General features: G+C 48.0%; 2 non-coding genes across 2 annotated transcripts in view; one reads left to right on the forward strand and one right to left on the reverse strand.

Annotated features, from left to right (window-relative positions):
• Positions 1-6,025: 6,025 nt before the first annotated feature.
• Positions 6,026-6,131, reverse strand: LOC125596385. The gene has a single exon (XR_007331025.1). It is a non-coding gene; the product is annotated as a small nucleolar RNA R71 (small nucleolar RNA).
• Positions 6,132-19,302: 13,171 nt separating this feature from the next.
• Positions 19,303-19,382, forward strand: part of LOC125596384 — a 106-nt gene continuing 26 nt past the window's right edge. Inside the window, exon 1 of the small nucleolar RNA XR_007331024.1 lies at positions 19,303-19,382. This exon is cut by the window's right edge and continues 26 nt beyond it. This is a non-coding gene — a small nucleolar RNA (small nucleolar RNA R71).

The following is a 19,382-nucleotide window of genomic DNA, read 5'->3' on the forward strand; positions in this document are numbered from 1 at the left end:
AGCTCCAGCCATGCTGAATGACATCTGGACGTGGTGCTGGCTTCTGGCATGCAGAGGAGTCATGCTTGGTGACAGTTGGACGCCCGTGTGTCGCCGCGCATGCGACCGGAAGCATGCGGGACGACACACAGGCGATGGAGTGGCACCATTTCAATGGTTGGCCATATCTATATAAACCCAGCTCCCCCAGCTCGTTTCATTCATTCCACACACTCAAACATCACTCTAAAACTTGGGCTAGAGAGAGAAAGTGAAGTAGAAAAAGGAAGTGAAGGATTTGGAGCTAATTTGAAGAAGTTAGAGCATTTTTAAGAGCCATTGTTCTACCGAAAGTCCGAGAAGAAGATCCAGAAGTCCGAGGAGGTTCTGTCCAAGTCCTGATTCGTCCATACCAGTCCATTGAAGACAGAGGCATTGGGTTTTGGCTAGGCTCTCTCCGATCAACCAGCTGCAAGAACACTGTGAGTTGGTTTGTTTGAATTCCACTTGGAATTTAGGATAGATCGAGTCGCATATAGAGTAGAATGATCACACTATTGAATGGTAGAGTCCTTAGGGTTATTTTATTCATGGAACCGGACTCAGTTTAGCAAGGGCTAAGATGAGATGAATGGAATTGAGACTGAGTTGATAACCTGATTAGGACTAAGAATAGGATGCATCATGTTTTCTATTCTTGCGTGTTGATATGGTTGAGTGCAGGTTCCCGTTATCTTTAAAGATAGTTTCTCAGCGGGAAGCTGGACTATCTGGGTAACGGTTTGATTGAGTTGTTTAGTATCAATATTATTGTTTAGTTATTAGTACTCAGGGTCTTAGGCCATATAGGCCGGACTACTGGTACTATTGGTTTGTGTTGTAGAGTCGAGTGTCTGGTTAGTGTCTAGAACTTTATCATTACGTTAGGTTCTAGATTGAGTTTGTGTTATGTGAGTGTGCCGACAGTATGAGCATAACTCGTCCATACTAGGCTTGTTTAGGGGTGATTAGTTTTTCCTCAGCCTCGTACCCAGCGGGTTTAAGGAAACCCCTTATTCGCTGGATCGGGAAGAGTCAGAGAGACGGGATCATGGCCTGTGGCTGAGTGATTACACGACGGTGTAATGTGGCAGTGACCCGAAGGACTGTGGGCTGTCGCGCGGTGACCCGAAGGACTGTGGGCCGCGGTCGGTTGAAAGTTCCTTCTTCTGGCCTTTGTGGTAGGAAGATAGGATATTGCCGATAGAGAGGATGAACACTAAGTCACCATTTCCCGGGGTAGTGTGTTGTGTTGTGTTAGAGTGTCGTAGAGGGTTATGGAACCCTCGAGTCAGTGTAGCACCGATATACGGTGTTACTAGTTAGATCGAGTCATGATACTCATAGTTATTATTGTGTTTGTGGTTGATTGATTTGCTTGCAGGTTTCAGACATTAAGTCCTAAGTCTGGCTTAGGTACCGGATTAGGCTTGATGTGTATTTTGTTAGTGTAGGCCTGACGTTGGCCTGTATGTGTTTGAGTGATTGCTTGTGAAGGGTGGTGGATATTAAAGCTATGCGGTATCATTGGTTGGCCGATCATGTTCTTGTTTGATTGTTGGTCGATCGATTAATGATACTTGCATAGTCTAAGTGTCTAACACTACATGAGTATTGAACTCAGGCGTATATATGGTTAACTAGGGATTGTTTGTTGACTTGTTTTAATGCAGGTTCCCGTTACTTGAAGCTATATCATGGCAGGAGGCCAAGTCTAACTTAGTAACGGTTTGCTTAGCCTTTGCTTTTATTGCATGCTAGGGCTAGATTGATTGTTATTTTTGGGTTTCTGGGTAGAGTCTAGGTTGCGGGTAGAGGCCGCCAGCTCACTGAGTAATACTAGATTACTCATCCAACTCCGTTGTCCTTTTTGCAGGTCGCTTTAAGTAAGGATGATCGGATAGCTTGGTACTGGACGTTAGGACCGCCGGTGTAGATTTTCATGCCTTTTGTAAACGGTATTGTGAATTGTGTTATGTTGACTCGATTTGGCATTAGGCCGGGCCCAGTCTTGAATTATTCAATGTATGAATATTTCTTGAATCAATAAAAGTAATTGTTTTATATGCGCTTCATGAGTACTCTAATATTTGACTAGTCCGGTCTAACACAACGTTAGGTCGAGGTACGGGTTGAAAAGCCTTAGGCCTTGATCTAACGGAAAACGCTAACTCTAGGTATGGGTTGCAAAGCCTTATGCCTTGACGCAGCGGGACGAGTTAGTGGATGAACTGGTCTAGGTCGTGGAGTAAAGTTTGTGACTCTGACCGGATTGTCCTTAGCCCGTCACATAGCGCTTCCGGACCATGGTGTTGGGTTGGACGGTCAGTCATGTTCGTGTTTGATTGTTGGCTGGCCGGTTGGCCTTTCATCTCCAACCCTTGGTGTGGGTCGTCCGTCGGTCATGTTCTTGTTTGATTGTTGGCCGGTGGGTCGACCTATGCTTAGGACGGTTCGGGGGTGTTACATTCGTGGCTGTCCGTCAGCACACAAAGGACGTCTGTGGCTGTCCGTGGGTATCCGTGTGTGTCCGTGTGTGTCCGTCAGCACACACAGGATGTCCGTGGCTGTCCATCAGTACACATATCAGCAAGCTGGCCCTTTGAGTCAGCACGCTGGCCCTTCCCGTGGACTGTTCGGGTGATTTTTGTCCACATGGGCTGTCTGTTCAGTACTTACAGGACGTCCGTGGGTGTCCGTCAGCACACACAGGACGTCCGTGGGTGTCCGTCAGCACACACAAGTGTGGGAACCGAAATTCACACTGTCGTTTCCGTTTAAATAAGGAAACTAAGAAAACCCTAGTTTCCCAGAGGACCCGGATATCTGTTAATTACCACACGTCAAGCAATCAGAACACGAGAATAACAACGATAAAAAGAAGAAATCGAAAAGAGAGCAAAGTAGATCTTATTCCGAATCTGGGTATGAGCGTTACAACAAGGTATAAGCCTGGGCTCGAGAGCTGTCGGCGAGATTCCTAGTTCTAGCAACCCTAAGACGGCTAAACCTAATTGAGTCGCAGCTCGAAATAACAAAACCGGAAAATTGCCTAAATTGCTCTAAGTGCTAAGTTTTCTCTGAAAAAGTTCTCTCCTCTGCTCCTCGCCTGGGACTCCTTATATACTAGCTCCAAGGTTGGTTTACGCTTTTACTCTTCTGCCCTTAAGCCGTCATAGCATAAAAATGGAGATATTCCATTTTTCCCGATCTTCACAATTATCTTCAAAACTTCCGTATTTATCCGCGGAAACTTGACATTTATCCGTCCTTGTGGGCCAAGCGTAAACCATGCTGTGGTTTACGGGCTTTTGGTTAGGAAAATCGTAGGATGGGCTTCAAATCGTGTTTTAGGTCCCTTTGGGCCGTATTCCGACTCGACACGTTTACTACAAGTTTTCCGCGGTTTCTAATCCGCGAAGTTTGATCGATGAATTAGAATAGCGGGAAACATGGACTGAGCTTGCCATGGTCTTCGGGAGATAGCATTCGAAGGTTTGATGAGAATGCATGGACTGGTGTCGTATCGATTTTCGGAAAGGTTCAATCGCTACACAGCGACCGAACTTTGGCTCGAGCCCGGTCGCTACGTAGCGACCGAGTGAGACGAGTGCTCGGTCGCTACGTAGCGACCGAGCGGGACGCTACGTAGCGACCGAGCGGGACGATCGCTCGGTCGCTACGCAGTGACCGAGCTTTGGCTCGAGCTCGGTCGCTACGTAGCGACCGAGCGGGACGATCGCTCGGTCGCTACGTAGCGACCGAGCTTGGCTGAGCTCGTGGCTGTCCATGTGGGTCCGTGTGTGTCCGTCAGCACACACATGACGTCTGTGGCTGTCTATCAGTACACATATCAGCACGCTGGTCCTTGGACTCAGCACGCTGGCCCTTCCCGTGGACTGTTCGGGTGACTTTAGCCCACGTGGACTGTCTGTTCAGTACACACAGGAAGTCCATCGTGTCTGATATACCTTGGATTTGACCCATTTTTATCCATGGTATATAAGTATTTTACTATATATATATATCTATGTTTTCTACTCTGCTAGGTATGTTTTCAGGTTCAGGTTCATTTCGGAGTAAAGCTATGATTTTGGAGCATTTTGGAGCTTAAAGGACATTTCACCTGAGCTGACCACTTAGAGGTTGACGAGAGGAAGAACAATCGATCGATGTGCATCAGTGCTAACGATCGATATCAGGAATTGCCTCGACAGATGAAGATTAATATAGATCGATGTACACAAGTACCATCGATCGATGTAGAGACACCAGACGCGACATTTTGGATTCAGCAGACTTAAAAACTACGGCCAAGCCAAATTACCAAAATGCCCTGACGAGTTTTTAACCTAGTAGAATATATACTGCCTAAGTGTTTTGACGGCAAGAGAGCTTTTTCTAGACCTTTGCTATGTCTGAGTAGTTCAACTGTTAGATCCAGGGTTCAGATAGGTTTGTGGGATTAGCCCAATACGAGTTTGTATTCATTGCTTGTTTTAGTCTTGCTAACTAGAACTTGATCATAGGATTGCATACTCAAGCACCCTTGTTATCCCATCCTGACATCTATCTATCATATTAGGACTGCTAGAGAGGGCTAACCGCCAATTTAGCATCTTAGTAGGGCATTTCATACTCGCGCATAGGCCTGGCTAGAACCCATCGATCGATGTCCTCAACTGACTATCGATCGACGTTGTCAAAGGTGTATCGGTCAACGTCTTAATAGACCATCGATCGACACTCTCTCGTTGTCTGCATACTAACCGTTGAGACACGAGATCTAGTCTGTTAACCAGTGGTACATGCGACAGCTGATCACTGAGTTAAGCGAATGAGCTCTAATATATCATGCATGCAACAGTTAGGCATCTATAGGTATTATAATCTCCAACACCTGAATAGTGGCCCTGCATCTAATATCATTTCCAACCAAGTTACATTTATTATTTACTCGCTTGTTACTATTGCTATTTCATTTAAACATTTACAACCTTTATAATTAATAAACACTAGATTAAATTGTTCCCTAGCTCCTTGTGGATTCGATCCCTAAGTACTACATCTGAACCTCTTTTGATGAGAGTAACACTCCTTAGGGTAATTTGAGTGGTATCAAATTTGGCGCCGTTACCGGGGAGCTTTAATCTCCATTAGATTTAGTTTTATTGATTCTTATTCTTTTCTCTACCCCCTTTCTAATTATCTTCTTCTTGTCTTTTCAGGTGCATGCCCAGCGGTACCAGAAGCAACAAGGAGAAAGACTTGCTGTTCTCAGACGATCCTGCTCATTTGGAACGCACCATCCATAGAGGTCAACGTTCCACATCGCTCGACGCAACAACTTCGTCGTCGATCGATACGCACAACCAACCGTTGACCGACACCAGACCATCATCGTCGATCGATCTCAATCGTTCGACAACGATCGATACTACACCGCGTACGTCGATCGATACCGTGTCGTCAAAAATGGTAAACATTATTATTCTAACTCAGGACGAGAACGGAAACCTGTATGACCAGGCCGGTCATCTGCGTAATGAAACAGGTCAGAAAATAGATGCTCAGTGAACTGTAATCCCTGATGCTGATACTACAGGAGCTGCTCAACCTGTAGACGAGGACGCTCAATCGAAACCACTGGCCGACTACAATCGCATAGATGAGTACTATTCCAACAGATCAGCTATTCGACTTCTGGAGATCCAAAAGCAGAATTTCGAGCTGAAGCCTCAATACTACACTCTCGTGTCGCAGATACCCTACTCTGGGTTACCGCACGAGCATCCTATGGACCATTTGGAACGGTTCAAGGATCTAATCGCTGCTATTCGGAGGGAAGGAGTCCCCGAAGATTACCTGCTGTGCAAGCTCTTCAGATACACGCTGAATGGAGAAGCGATGCACTGGCTTAGGCAGCAACCCACAGGATCTTCAACATCCTGGAGCGACATCAAGAATGCTTTATTACGAAACTTCTTCGATGAGGCGCGCGCTGAAGAACTTCGGAACAAAATTTCCACATTCTCGCAGAAGGCTGGAGAGTCCTTCAAAGATGCGTGGATTAAATTTAGGTTCTTCCAGCGAGACTGTCCACACCACGGATTTAACGAAGTGCAGCTGCTAAGCACTTTCTTCCGAGGTCTCGCCTTACAGCATCAAATGGCCCTTGATACGGCGAGTGAAGGAAACTTCACTACTTGGAATCCGTTAGAAGCTGTGAGACTTATCTTGCTAACAGCAGCAGCACCAAAAACACTGACTCTGAACGGAAGAAGTCTGTAGCCTCTATCGGGAAGGAACAGATGGAAACCAGGGCGGAAACATAAACTTCTTTGGAAATGGCCAAATAAGTAACCAAAGTTCACAATTTCAAAAACCCTTCAACAACAACAAAAGCTACTCGAACTCTTACTACCAAGATCCACCACCCCAGACTCAGGAAAGCAAGATCAAAGAACTGCTTGATCGAGTACTGTTGGGACAACAACAAATCACCGTGGATTTCAACGGTAAAATAGACTCCGCCTACAACAATCTGAACACCAAAATCGAGACCTTAGGGACTCAGGTGAGAAAACTTGAAACCCAAGTAATTCAGACAGGCGAGACTATAAAGAGGCAAGAAGTTTTCGCTAGAGAGGCAGGAGCCGACAAAGGGAAACACCACGTATATGCCATCATAGATGATGATTTCTGGCAAGTGGTGAAAAATGAAAAGCTTGAGGAAGGAGACTTCAAAATAGAAAGCTCCATAAGTCTCGGCGGATCCCAATGGTGTCGACCGATGTCGATGAACTCGCATCGATCGATAGACCATGATGAAGATCGATCGACGGATTACTCCAGTCATCGATCGACGTTGTCTGCCAAATCGACTGAATGCAATGCGGTTCGAATTCTAACTCATGAAGAATTCACAGCTAAGCATCCTCACCCACCCTCCCCTTTCTATGATAAAATCAATCGATCGGTTGAGCCAACCATCGATCGACAGAGTGAGTCCGACGTCGATCGTCACAACACACCTCCCATCGATCGACAGGCACCTCTGACATACCGAGTGCGGTTACCCTCAATAGATAATGATTACATCAACACACTTAGACCACCACCTAACCTATTAGCTAACCCACCCGAACCAAAACCCAACCCTTTAAATAGTTCACCTGAATCAGTTCAAGAAGAACAAGAATCTGAAGGGTGAAGGTTCACCTAATCATTGTTACCAACACTATGCCTTCCAACCTCCAAGCAAGAGAGGACATGATGATTATTCCATAGGCAGTTGGGCAGACAGTGGTTTCCATGAAAGTTTTGCAGTTGACACAGTAATTACTTCACCTAATGAGGGACATACAGAGGAACACGATGAGGATTATTGGAAAGAACGTGCAATAGAAATGTGTTCGCAGGATGAAAGACTTGAAACACATAAGTTCACCAACACGTTTCCAACATCGTTCGATGCTGTGCACTCCACATCGGTCGATACCCACCCTCGTCCAGCAAAACAACTGCTCACATCGATCGACACACGTACTGGAACATCGATCGATATTCGCGCCGCAGCGAAAATTCAGGAGCAGGAGAATATTCCCTCCCCAACTAGGTTTAAAGATACCTATATAAATCATTTTGCACCCCCGAAACCACCTACACATATTAGAGCAGACACACAAGCAAAACAGATGAACACTCTTCCTTCTACATCAACAGAAAAATCCATGAAGAGCAATCATCTCAAGAACACAAGTTCTGCAGAAATTACTCTGCCATCGATCGATGCAACTGTATCTACATCGATCGATACTACTCTAAACCCTAATCTTTCTATTTCTAAATTAAATGATAATGCAAACATTGATTACGGTTTTCTAACACCTGATTAATTTGGTATTTTCAGCACACGCGGACACACACAGACACACACGGACAGCCACGGACGTCCTGTGTGTGCTGGCGGACACCCACAGACTTCCTATGTGTACTGAACAGACAGCCCACATGGGCTAAAACCAGTCCACGGGAAGAGTCAGCGTGCTGAGTCCAACGACCAACATGCTGATATGTGTACTGATGGACAGCCACGGACGTCCTGTGTGTGCTGACGGACACACACGAATACACACGGACAGCCACGGACGTCCTGTGTGTGTTGACGGACACACACGGACGTCCTGTGTGTGCTGACGGACACCCACGGACATCCTGTGCGTACTGAACAGATAGCCCACGTGGGCCAAAATCACCCGAACAGTCCACGGGAAGGGTCAGCGTACTGAGTCCAAGGACCAACGTGCTGATATGTGTACTGATGGACAGCCACAGACGTCCTGTGTGTGCTCACGGACACACACGGACACACACGGACAGCCACAGACGTCCTGTGTGTGCTGACGGACACCCACAGACGTCCTGTGTGTGCTGACAGACACCCACGGACGTCCTTTGTGTGCTGACGGACACCCACGGACGTCCTGTGTGTGCTGACGGACACCAATGGACGTCCTGTGCGTACTGAACAGACAGCCCACGTGGGCCAAAATCACCCCAACAGTCCACAGGAAGGGTCGGCGTACTGAGTCCAAGAACCAACGTGCTGATATGTGTACTTATGGACAGCCACAGACGTCATGTGTGTGCTGACGGACACACACAGACACACACGGAGAGCCACAGACGTCCTGTGTGTGCTGACGGACACCCACGGACGTCCTGTGTGTGCTGACGGACACTCACGGACATCATGTGTGTGCGGACGGACACCCACAGATGTCCTTTGTGCTCTGACGGACACCCACGGACATCCTGTGTGTGCTGACGGACACCCACGGACGTCATGTGTGTACTGAACAGACTGCCCACGTGGGCCAAAATCACCCAAACAGTCCACGGGAAGGGCCAGCGTGCTGAGTTTAAGGCCCAACGTGCTGATATGTTTACTGATGGACAGCCACAGAGGTCCTGTGTGTTCTGACGGACACACACGGACAGCCACGAATGTCCTGTGTGTGCTGACGGACAGCCACAGACAGCCACGGACGTCCTGTGTGTGCTGGCGGACACCCACAGACGTCCTGTGTGTACTGAATAGACAGCCCGGGTGGGCCAAAATCACCCAAACAGTCCAAGGGAAGGGCCAGCGTGCTGAGTTCAAGGACCAGCGTGCTGAGTTCAAGGACCAACGTGCTGATATGTGTACCGATGGACAGCCACATACGTCTTGTGTGTGCTGACGGACACCAACGGACACACACGGACAGCCACGGACGTCCTGTGTGTGCTGGCGGACACCCACAGACTTCCTATGTGTCCTGAACAGACAGCCCACGTGGGCCAAAATCAGTCCACGGGAAGAGTCAGCGTGCTGAGTCCAAGGACCAACGTGCTGATATGTGTACTTATGGACAGCGATAGACGTCCTGTGTGTGCTGACGGACACACACGAACACACACGGACAGCCACGAACGTCCTGTGTGTGCTGACGGACACACACAGACATCCTGTGCGTACTGAACAGACAGCCCACGTGGGCCAAAATCACCCGAACAGTCCACGGGAAGGGTCAGCGTACTGAGTCCAAGGACCAACGTGCTGATATGTGTACTGATGGACAGCCACAGACGTCTTGTGTGTGCTGACGGACACGCACGGACAGCCACGGACGTCCTGTGTGTGCTGACGGACACCCACGGACGTCCTGTGTGTGCTGACGGACACCCAGAGACGTCCTTTGAGTGCTGACGGACACCCACAGACATTCTGTGTGTGCTGACGGACACCCACGGACGTCCTTTGTGTACTGAATAGACAGCCCACGTGGGCCAAAATCACCCAAACAGTCCACGGGGAGGGCCAGCGTGCTGATATGTGTACTGATGGACAGCCACGAACGCCCTGTGTGTGCTGACGGACACACACGAACAGCCACATACGTCCTGTGTGTGCTGACGGACACACACGGACGTCCTGTGTGTGCTGACGGACACCCACGGACGTCCTGTGTATGCTGACGGACACACACAGACACACACGGACACACACGGACAGCCACATACGTCTTGTGTGTGCTGACGGACAGCCACAGACGTCCTATGGGTGCGGGCAGACACCCACGGACGTCCTGTGTGTATTGAACAAACAGCCCACGTGGGCCAAAATCACCCGAACAGTCCACGGGAAGGGTCAGCGTACTGAGTCCAAGGACCAACGTGCTGATATGTGTACTGATGGACAGCCACAGACGTCTTGTGTGTGCTGACGGACACCCACGGACGTCCTGTGTGTGCTGACGGACACCCAGAGACGTCCTTTGAGTGCTGACGGACACCCACAGACATTCTGTGTGTGCTGACGGACACCCACGGACGTCCTGTGTGTACTGAATAGACAGCCCACGTGGGCCAAAATCACCCAAACAGTCCACGGGGAGGGCCAGCGTGCTGATATGTGTACTGATGGACAGCCACGAACGCCCTGTGTGTGCTGACGGACACACACGAACAGCCACATACGTCCTGTGTGTGCTGACGGACACACACGGACGTCCTGTGTGTGCTGACGGACACCCACGGACGTCCTGTGTATGCTGACGGACACACACAGACACACACGGACACACACGGACAGCCACATACGTCTTGTGTGTGCTGACGGACAGCCACAGACGTCCTATGGGTGCGGGCAGACACCCACGGACGTCCTGTGTGTATTGAACAAACAGCCCACGTGGGCAAAAATCACCCGAACAGTCCACGGGAAGGGCCAGCGTGCTGAGCCCAAGAACCAGCGTGCTGATATGTGTACTGATGGACAACCACGGACATCCTGTGTGTGCTGACGGCACACACGGACACACACAAACACACACGGACAGCCACAGACGTCTTGTGTGTGCTGACAGACAGCCACAGACAGCCACGGACGTCCTGTGGGTGCTGGCGGACACCTATGGACGTCCTGTGTATACTGAACAGACGGCCCACGTGGGCCAAAATCACCCCAACAGTCCACGGGAAGGGCCAGCGTGCTTAGTCGAAGGACCAACGTGGTGATATGTGTACTGATGGACAGCCACAGACGTCCTGTGTGTGTTGACGGACACAGACGGATACACACGGACACACACGGACAGCCCCAGACGTCATGTGTGTGCTTGCGGACACACCCGGACGTCCTGTATGTACTGAACAGACAGCCCACGTGGGCCAAATTCACCAAAGCAGTCCACAGGGAGGGCCAGCGTGCTGAGTCCAAGGACCAACGTGCTGATATGTGTACTGATGGACAGCCACGGACGTCCTGTGTGTGTTGACGGACACACACGGACAGCCACGGACGTCCTGTGTGTGCTGACGGACACCCACAGACGTCCTGTGTGTACTGAACAGACAGCCCACGTGGGCAAAAATCACTCGAACAGTCCACGGGAAGGGCCAGCGTGCTGAGTCCAAGACCCAGCGTGCTGATATGTGTACTGATGGACAGCCACAGATGTCCTGTGTGTGCTGACGGACACACACGGATACACACCAACAGCCACTGAAGTCCTATGTGTGCTGACAGTCAGCCACGGACGTCCTGTGTGTGCTGACGGACACCCACGGACGTCCTTTGTGTACTGAACAGACAGCCCACGTGGACAAAAATCACCCGAACAGTCCACGGGAAGGGCCAGCGTGCTGAGTCCAAGGACCCGCGTGGTGATATGTGTACTGATGGACAGCCATGGACATCTTCTGCGTGTTGACGGACACACACAGACACACAAGGATACACACGGACAGCCACATACATCCTGTGTGTGCTGACGGATAGCCACAGACAGCCAAGGACGTCCTATGTGTGCTGGTAGACACCCACAGACGTCCTGTGTGTACTGAACAAACCGCCCACGTGGGCCAAAATTACCCAAACAGTCCACGGGAAGGGCCAGCGTGGTTAGTCCAAGGACCAACGTGCTGATATGTGTACTGATGGACAGCTCAGACGTCCTGTGTGTGCTGACGGACACACACAGACAGCCACAGACGTCCTGTATGTGCTTACGGACACACACAAACGTCCTGTGTGTGCTGACGGACACCCACAGACGTCCTGTGTGTGCTGACGGACACACACGGACACACACGGACACACACGGACAGCCACAAACGTCTTGTGTGTGCTGATGGAAAGCCACAGACATCCATGGACGTCCTGTGGGTGCTGGCGGACACCCATGGACTGAACAGACAGCCCACGTGGGCCAAAATCACCCAAACAGTCCACAGGAAGGGCCAGCGTGCTTAGTCCAAGGACCAACGTGGTGATATGTGTACTGATGGACAGCCACGGACGTCCTATGTGTGCTGACGGACACAGACGGATACACCCGGACACACACGGACAGCCACAGACGTCATGTGTGTTCTGGCGGAAACCCACGGACGTCCTGTATGTACTGAACAGACTGCCCACGTGGGCCAAATTCACCCAAACAGTCCACAGGAAGGGCCAGCGTGCTGAGTCCAAGGACCAACGTGCTGATATGTGTACTGATGGACAGCCACGGACGTCCTGTGATGTGCCTCAGTCCGAGGAACCCGACCATCAGGAAGATCAGGACATTCCAACCGAGGTTCATCATCCCAGCCGAACCGATCAGCATAGCCAAGCTGTGTACCGGATCGATCCACGAATGGATGGAAAGGAGCTTAGACTGGATGCTCGATCTATCAACTGAATTGCCCCTACCGGATCGTCTCTCTCCCGGACAACTCGCCAATCTCAGACTAACGGTCAAGCCAGAAGCAACTTAGGCCGAGCAGGACAAGGAACTGGCCGCGACTTCTCTCTTCTCGCTCGTTTGGAACATACCAACCGTATTGACGAACTGATCGATCCATTTGATAAGTTCATGCACTTTGATCATCCGAATCTCTCTAAGGCACAGATTCTTCATCTTTCAGAAGACTTAGGACGATTGTGGTCGAAGATGGTTCAGGAGACGGACAAGTCGGAACAGACGGACCGGCCCGCGACCGTACAGCTCCTTACCGTGGTTCAGCCAGTCAGACACAAGCCAGCTGAAGGGCCACTTTGACCAGTCCGCAAATTGAAGAGTCTTTTCTTATGTCTCTCAAAATTCTAGTCAATTGTCTTTAATTTTCTTTGTCTTCCAAACTTCTAGTCAAGTAGTCTCTTTGTCTTCTACTTGTACTATAAATAAGTGTCCTTTCTCATTAATAAAATCAGATCATTTTGGATTAAGTTTCTGAGTTTAAACTCTCTGTTCTCTTTAAAACTTGTTTTCGATTGTCTTGGTGAGTCATATCCGAGCAATTCACTTCTCAACTAGTTGGTCTTGTGAGTCATATCAAGCAACCAGTTCAAGATCTTCCTTGGCGGACTTGTTAGTCATATCAAGCGTCATTGAAGCCGGGAATATCAAGGGAACATCCGCAACCCTTGTGCGACCCAACGATCCACCAGTTCTCCTTCCCGGAGTTCATATCCTAAACGAATCCAGTCGAGGGCAATCCGATCTTAGGGTCCTTTAAGTGGTATCAGAGCCACTCGTCTGGTATTCTCTATCTCGATCCATCTTCTCATCTTCCATTTCTTCTAAACACTTCTTCATCTGTCTATCTTGAATCCGGGCCCCTCATTACCATCCACTTATAAAAAATAAAAAAAAGCAAAGAAACAAGCAAGATCCGTATTTAAAAAAAAAAAGAGTTTACTTTGTGGATTGGTGGTGGAGGAGGAAGCCTGCTGGCTGAGGAGAAATCCAGCCTTTGAGGAGGTTAAAACGGATTCTTTTTAAAAACAAATCTCTTATCTTTCTCTTTTTTAAAATTCCCATGTGTTTTGCTTAAGTTTGGCCATCCAGATTCCGAGATCTGTTCTTCATAGAACTTTGAGTGGAAACTTGGGTGATCACTTTTAAATCGAGAGAAACACGTGTGTGGGTGAGGAACAAACACTTGAGAGTGTGAGTTTTTATCCTAACGTTTTGTGTTTAAGAAATTTCAGGAACCATGAGTAGCCACGAAGATCAAAACCGTGCCGGAAATTCAGTTGCTGGACTGTCTAATCTTCAGATGCGAGCTTTAATTGATTCTTTTTCTAACCTTATAAACACAGGTTTAGAGCAGATCCATCAAAGGCTTGACGAACTTCAAGTAAGCCAGTCCCATCCTAGATCGGGAACAAGAACCAATCAACCGAGAAGGAACACCCGGTCAGATGATGAGTTTCCTGATGAGGACGCCCAAGAGGACGAGGTCAGATCCGCTTACCTGCCAAGAAGAGGTCATAGAACTCGAAACCCAGGTGATGTCAATCCATTTGCTAGAAACAATCGTACTGATGATAGCTTGAACGGATTGAAATTAAAAATTCCGCCTTTTGATGGTAAAAACGACCCTGATGCTTTTCTTGAGTGGGAAAGAAAAATTGAGCATGTCTTTGATTGTCAAAACTATTCTGAACTTAGAAAAGTAAGGCTTGCTGCCACTGAATTCTCAGGCTATGCTATTAACGGGTATGATCAAGTGTTGACCCACAGGAGGAGAACAGGTGAACGGCCGATTGAGACATGGGATGAGCTAACCTTGTTGATGAGGAAACGATTCGTGCCAGCCCATTATCACCGCGACCTCCACCAGAAGCTAAGACGTTTGCTTCAAGGAACCAAATCTGTGGAAGACTATTACCAAGAGATGGAAGTCTTGATGACCAAAACGGACACGGATGAACCTTTGGACGCCACTATGGCTCGCTTTCTTTCAGGCCTCAACCGTGACATCCAAGATTGTATGGAGCTTCAAGAGTATGGAAGTGTGGAACAGATGCTACACAAAGCCATCTTGATCGAAAAATTTTAAATGGGCTGGTTTTGGGGTGTTACAGTAGTGATTGGCTATTGGGTGGAGAAGCAGCTGCTTGTTGGAAAGCAAGCATCCACGTCATCTCTGCGCATTCTGGACCAAGATGCAATGAAACTTCTTGTGGCCTCATCATTTCTTGTCCATTTGTCATCCATCTTCTCAAGTACATTGGAGATGTTCTGTAGCCTTTCTTGAACGTTGTCAATGCTGACCTGGTGCCAGCCTATGTTGTCATAGGCGTATGCTGAAAGATCTGTCAGTTCCATTTGCATTGACTCTACCGTCTTGTGTATCAGCTGCTCGCCGATTGGTGTAGACTCGGTGTCGATCGATGCGATTATGTGTTTGTTGGTCGATCTCGGCGAGTTGCCGTCGATCGATTTTGCTATTGTCCTGTCGATCGATGCTGATATCTGATGTTCAGCTGCGAGTTGCCTCTGAATGGCTTTGACTTCTTTCTGTAGCCATTCTGCGTGGTTGTATAGTCCACTGATTTTGTTGTCGAATGGAAAGTAGATGTCATCGCAGCGTTTGTCAAGTCGTTCCTCCATGGTGTCTAGAGCAGTGTAGATCTTGGATGTGATCTTGTCAACCCCTGCTGCTGTGTAAGGAAGTAACTCCACAGGTTTCTTTCCATCGATCCAGGGTCCTCTTCGCCTGTCGATCGATGTGGCTGGTTGTTAGTCCTTCTTGCGAATGGTGTCCAGATCTTGCTGTAGTAGCTCGATTTTAGTGCTTAGCCAGTCCACGTTGTTGTTGAGAGGGCAGTAAACTTCGTTTATCCTCGTGTTGATGTATGAGACTTCCCATTCATCCCTGTGTTGTGTTGAACATTGCGGTTCTGCAGGGATCTGAGCTGTAGGAAGACTGACGTCGATCGATGTTGCATATGGTGCGTCGATTGATGCTGAGGTCGTAGCTTTCTTCTCAAGTTGCTGACGTAAACTCTCAATTTTTGTCCTCATCTCTGCCATACATCTAAAAAGCTCATTGTAGCCTCTATCCAAAGGCTGATGTGTGTCTTCTACCAATGTTTTGAGCTCCTCTCCCAGTTTCTCCTGAGCTCCACAAATACCAAACACCATCTCATCGATTTCATCTTTGGTGTAGAGTTCTGGTGCCAGTCTTGTGAGTGTGAAGGAAGTGGGATGTTCTGGAAGACAGATGTGGCTCTCTTCAAAAAGAGATGCTCTTTCCAGTATTTTCCTGGTGTTGTCCTTTGTGACAGGTATCATCTCACCAGCTGCGCCTCGTTCATGTCCACGCTCATCTCTGTAGACTCCATACTCGTCCCTTTGTTCCAAGTGAACTTTCTGGCTCCATACATGTCGAAAGCGCGGTTCCCATCGTTTCATCTATATCGATCGACGTTGGTGTTACCCTGTCGATCGATTTCTCCATTCTACCGTCGATCGATGCTTGCCCTTTTTGTAGGCGTGATAGATCTGGGTTGATCTCTGTTGTGGCGACTCCTGCGTGGTTGTTAGGATCTGTTTTAATGACGTCTGGAGTGCCACGTTGTTGTGAGAATAGGTTGTCAGGTCCATTGGCTACTTGAAGGATGTCTGCTATGTCCTCTCTGGACACTTGTAAAATCCTCCCATCCATTGCACATGCGTTGCCATCTAGGTCCCTAAAAATACCAAATTCATCAGGTTGTAGAAAACCGTAATCAATGTTTGCATAATCATTCATTTTAGAAATAGAGAGATTAGGGTTTAGAGTAGTATCGATCGATGTAGATACACTTACATCGATCGATGGCAGAATTATTTCTGCAGAACTTGTGTTCTTGACATGATTGATCTTCATGGATTTTTCTGTTGATGTAGGAGGAAGAGTGTTCATCTTGTTTGCTTGTGTGTTTGCTCTGATGTGTGTAGGTGGTTTCGGAGGTGCAAAACGATTTATATAGGTATCTATAAACCTAGTTGGGGAGGGAATATTCTCCTGCTCCTGAATTTTCGCTGCGGCGCGAATATCAATCGATGTTCCTTTGGTGTCGATCGATGTGAGCGGTTGTTTTGCTAGACGAGGTTGGGTATCGACCGATTTGGAGTGCACAGCGTCAAACGATGTTGGAAACGTGTTGGTGAACTTATGTGTTTCAAGTCTTTCATCTTGCAAAGACATTTCTATTGCACGTTCTTTCTAGTAATCCTCATCGTATTCCTCGGTATGTTCCTCATTAGGTGAAGTAATTACAGTTTCAACTGCGAAACTTTCATGGAAACCACTGTCTGCCCAACTGCCTATGGAATAATCATCATGTCCTCTCTTGCTTGGAGGTTGGAAGGCAAAATTTTGGTAACAATGATTAGGTGAAGCGAAATGGTCAATTGGGTGCATTACGTCGAGTGACGTGTTGTTGCGGTCATCGGTCACCGTTGACTCATTTGAATCGATCGATGGAAAGGTTGGGGTGTCGATCGATTCCGAGTACTCTGTTTCGTACTCCGATTCATACTCTGCTCCACAATGGCATGCGCCAATGAAGCCAAGTTCTTTCCCATAATCCACAGAATTAATGACCTTTCTCTTAGGTCGGATGGGGTCGTAGTGGATGTTTGGGTCTATGAGCGTTAGACACAATTTGCTTTTGTTCATGTCACATATAGCTCCTACTGTAGCTAGGAAAGATCTTCCAAGCAGAAGTGAAGAGTTTCAGTTAAGCTCGATGTCTAAGACATGAAAATCTACAGGGACAAGGGCATTACCAATCTGTACCTCCTTATCTCTTATGATACCTCCTGATCGTTTCTCTGAAAGATCCACGAAGGATTCCGTTGAGGGTTCGATGGTCAAACCAAGCTGGTCTGCCATGATCCTAGGGAGGATACTAACTGATGCTCCTGTGTCACACATTGAATGGGGAAATTCAACACCCTTGACTACGCATTGTATTGCAAACTTCCCAGGATTGGTCAATGTGATCCTGTGTTTCATCTTCTCTCTGACTTGATGAAACATTCTCCTAATGTCCTCCTCGGTTACCTTTGTTTCTCTGAAGAACATCCACAACCGTTGTGTGAAGTAAGCTTCATCAAAAGGTTTTTCGATTGGGATTCTGAGGACTCGTTTAGTGAAACCATCTATCTCCTTATCGTTAGCTTCCCTCTTAAGGTTTTTAGGAATCTTCTCCTTTCTTTTCCTTAACCTTCTCCCTTCAGATTCTTGTTCTACTTGAACAAATTCTGGTGAACTATTTCAAGGGTTGGGTTTTAGTTCGGTGGGTTTGCTAATGGTTTAGGTGGTGGTCTGAGTGCATTGATGTAATCATTATCGATTGATGGTAACCGCACTCGGTATGTCAGAGGTGCCTGTCGATTGATGGGAGGTGTGTTTTGACGATCGACGTCGGACTCACTCTGTCGATCGATGGTTGGCTCAACCGATCGATCGATTTTGTCATAGAAAGGGGAGGGTGGGTGAGGATGCTTAGCTGCGAATTCTTCATGAGTTAGAATTCGAACCGCATTGCATTCAGTCGATTTGGCAGACGACGTCGATCGATGACTGGAGTAATCCGTCCATCGATCTTCATCATGGTCTGTCGATCGATGCGAGTTCATCGACATCGGTCGACACCATTGGGATCCGCCGAGACTCATGGAGCTTTCGATTTTGAAATCTCCTGCCTCAAGCTTTTCATTTCTCACCTTTTGCCAGAAATCATCATCTATGATGGCATTTACGTGGTGTTTTCCTTTGTCGGCTCCTGCCTCTCTAGCGAAAGCTTCTTGCCTCTTTATAGTCTCGCCCGTCTGAATTACTTGGGTTTCAAGTTTTCTCACCTGAGTCCCTAAGGTCTCGATTTTGGTGTTCAGATTGTTGTAGGCGGAGTCTATCTTACCGCTGAAATCCACAGTGATTTGTTGTTGTCCCAACAGTACTCGATCAAGCATTTCTTCTATCTTGCTTTCCTGAGTCTGGGGTGGTGGATTTTGATAGTAAGAGTTCGAGTAGCTCTTGCTGTTGTTGAAGGGTTTTTGAAATTGTGAACTTAGGTTACTTCTTTGGCCATTTCCAAAGAAGTTTCTGTTTCCGCCCTGGTTTCCAAATTTTTGGAATCCGGTTCCTCCGATGTAGTTCACATCTTCTTCTCCTTCCCAATCTGCTACTTCTCCTTCAGCTGAACAGACTTGCTTCCTAAGAAGTTCGTGCACCACATCTAACTTAGCTCTTACTTCGTCCATCTGTTCCTTCCCGATAGAGGCTACAGACTTCTTCCGTTCAGAGTCAGTGTTTTTGGTGCTGCTGCTGTTAGCAAGGTTTTCGATAAGTCTCACAGCTTCCAACGGATTCCGAGTAGTGAAGTTTCCTTCACTCGCCGTATCAAGGGCCATTTGATACTGTAAGGCGAGACCTCGGAAGAAAGTGCTTAGCAGCTGCACTTTGTTAAATCCGTGGTGTGGACAGTCTCGCTGGAAGAACCTAAATCTAATCCACGCATCTTTGAAGGACTCTCCAGCCTTCTGCGA

Source organism: Brassica napus, unplaced genomic scaffold (assembly GCF_020379485.1).
Source record: "Brassica napus cultivar Da-Ae unplaced genomic scaffold, Da-Ae ScsIHWf_1200;HRSCAF=1717, whole genome shotgun sequence".
Taxonomy (NCBI): Eukaryota; Viridiplantae; Streptophyta; class Magnoliopsida; order Brassicales; family Brassicaceae; genus Brassica; species Brassica napus.